At 43.0% G+C, this 3,058-nt stretch overlaps 1 pseudogene; it reads right to left on the reverse strand.

Annotated features, from left to right (window-relative positions):
• Nucleotides 1-2,350: 2,350 nt before the first annotated feature.
• LOC116101470 lies at nt 2,351-2,949 on the reverse strand (annotated as a pseudogene).
• Between the last annotated feature and the right edge of the window lie 109 nt (nt 2,950-3,058).

Below are 3,058 nucleotides of genomic sequence, written 5' to 3' on the forward strand. Positions count from 1 at the left end.
AGGGGGAGGAGGAGGAGGAGGAGGACAGGGAGGGGGAGGAGGAGGAGGAAGAGGACAGGGAGGGGGAGGAGGGGGAGGCTGGGAATAGTAACTAGAGTATGAAAACTGTTCTGTCAAATTCGAAAGCACACGTGCCTCTGAGCATGTATGTGCTAATGTGTATGTGTGTGTAAGTTTGTGTGTGTATGTGTGTATAACACAATAAACAACTAAAAAACATCCCACAAGCTTTTACACACAGCATTCACTGTTGTATTTCTGGATGGTAGAATTATTAAGTCCCTCTTTTTCTTCTCTGTTCCCTTTGAAAACCATCTGACCTTTACTTTTCAAACAAGATGCATGACAATCTCCTTTAGTTACATGTATCTGTCTGTCTGTCTGTCTGTATACACACACACATACACACACACACACACACTTGCATGCACATGTGTAAATCTACCAATGCTTTATATCCATAACAATTCAACCACTGCAATTATGAGCTCACAGCATTCGTGGTTGCCTGCACTTGGCCTGAACAAGATTTGACCTGTCAATAGCCAGTCATGATTAGAGGAGAGCCACTGAACTAATGGCATTTGAGGGGTAGTATAGAAACTTTTAATAGAATAGAAATTTTCTAAAATATATACAAATATGAAGGTGATCTAAATTAAATCACCAAATAATGGAGGATACAGAGTTCCAACTACCCATCTCTTGTCACCAAATGAAGCTTTCAGTATCATAAATGAGTCACTTCTAATTGAATTATTGGCCAAAGGTGACCCACAGGAAACCCCAAACAGCCCAGTTTGTTGCTTTCTTTTCTCACCTACTGATAGCAAGGCCCCATTACTGAAGACAACACCTGCACGACTCACTGAAGATGGAGACGTCAAGCTGGCGCCCAGTCAGAGCCTTCATCTCTATGTACCAGCATCCTTGGTACAGGGACCGATACTCTGCAGCAATGTAAACAGCAAACTAGCCACAGACCCATCGTCCACAAGGAGTCCTGCCTCTAAGGTGTGATAGGGCTATGGTGGTACACAGCTTGTGGAAGTAGCCAGCCAAGAATCGGTTTGACTTAAGGCATCCTCCAGAAGATGGAACCCATAGCCAATGCTGCTTGGGTGAACAATGGGTGAATCTCTCACTACGTAGCCCAGGGACTGAAGCTAGAACCAAATAATATTGGTCTAAGTTTTTAATGTAGTGTTACAATGACTCCTAATGATGTGCTGCTGTGCTGACAGATCAGTGCCTTGGAACACTCAACCCTAAATGGGAAACCTCCATCAAATCCTCCCCACAGAACTCAGGAACCCAATGGAAGAGAAGGTGGAAAGAGTCTAAAAGCCAGAGGAGAAGGAGGACACCAGAAAACAAGGCCCTCTAAATCAGCTGAACAAAGTTCATACGAACTCACAGAGACGGGGGCAGCATGCGCAGGGCCTCCACGGGTCTGCACCTGGTCCTTCGTGTATAAAGTGATTTTATGGGACCCCTGAGTGTGGGAACGAGTGGGTCTCTGATTCTTGTGCCTTCTTTTGGGGATTTTTCCTTCTGTTGGTTTGTCTTCTTCAATTCCAATCCAATATTTTTTTTGTCTTATTACATTTTACTTTCTTATACTTCAAAAGGAAAGGAAGGAAGGGAGAAAGTAAAGCTAGCCACTGTCCCTTATACCAGCTGTTGGGAGGGGAAATCAGTTTTCTCCAATGGAGTGACACTGGGTATATGAACCACTCCAGGACATGCCTCATGATCAACACTAGTTAACAGCACACAATGGACTCGACAGGTTTTGTTTTGTTTTGTTTTTGTTTTGTATGCTTTTGTTTGGTTTCAGGTTGGTGGGTATTTGGGGGGGTGGTTTTGGGGTATTTTTGTTGCATTGGGTTTTGTTTTGTTTTTGAGAAACAACTTAAAGTTGGGTAGGTAAGGAGTGGAGGGGATATGATAGGATTTGGGGGAAAGTTGAAAATATGTTCAAAATATATTAAAATTTAAAAATTGTTTTAAATTTAATAAAAAATAAAAAAGAAAATACATAGAAAAACAAAAAAATAAAATGAACAAAATACATAAAAAATTTCCAAAGAATAAGTTTAATTAATTGCAATAATGAATGCATTTTAAAATTATTATGAATTGTCTTCTTTCTTTCTGTCTCTCTCTCTCTCTTTCTGTCTCTCTCTCTCTTTCTGTCTCTCTCTCTTTCTTTCTTTTTCTCTTTCTTTCTTTCTTTCTTTCTTTCTTTCTTTCTTTCTTTCTTTCTTTCTTTCTTTCTCTAACAGACAAAGGCTTGTTTTATTTTGATGACTGACCCACGACTGAGGCCACAGCCGGGATACTATGTTCAGACACGAGGGAAGCTTTTTTTCTTGGTCTCTTCCTCCGTGGACAGAGTCTTCATGATCTCTTCCTCCTTGGCCTGGAGGCGCTCCTCAGGGGGCTTGCGAGCTTCCTTGGTCTTAGACCTGCGAGCCTCAGCCTGGTCAGCCAGGAGTTTCTTGCGGGCCTTGTCTGCCTTCAGTTTATGGATGTGCTCTGTGAGAAGCCGCTTGTTTTTGAACACGTTCCCTTTGACCTTCAGGTACAGGCTGTGGTACATATGACGGTCAATCTTAGAGTCCCAGTATCTCCTGAGAAGCCGGCGCAGGATCCTCATCCTTCTCATCCAGGTCACCTTCTCGGGCATCCAAGTGTTGGCTGTACCCTTCCACTTCCCTATGCCCCATGCCTGCCCTTCCGTCGAGCCAAGGTGTTTTTCTGACATCGAGCCTGGGAATGGACATTCACAGGCTTCCAGATGATCAGCCCATCTTTGATCAGCTTCCAGATCTGCTGACTGGAGTTGGCATTGGCGATTTCATTGGTCTCACTGGGGTCCAAGCAGACCTTCTTTTTCCCACAGTGAAGGACACTAGAGGCAAGCCTCTTCTATAGCCTGAGCATACCGTTGCGCTGGGCGAAATGGTTCAGTCCAACTCATTGGAGCACATGAGCAGTGAGCTATTCTGAATTTTCTTTTTTTCTTTTTCTTTTTTTTTTTTTAGATATTTTC

This window comes from Mastomys coucha, unplaced genomic scaffold (genome assembly GCF_008632895.1).
Source record: "Mastomys coucha isolate ucsf_1 unplaced genomic scaffold, UCSF_Mcou_1 pScaffold21, whole genome shotgun sequence".
Classification (NCBI taxonomy): Eukaryota; Metazoa; Chordata; class Mammalia; order Rodentia; family Muridae; genus Mastomys; species Mastomys coucha.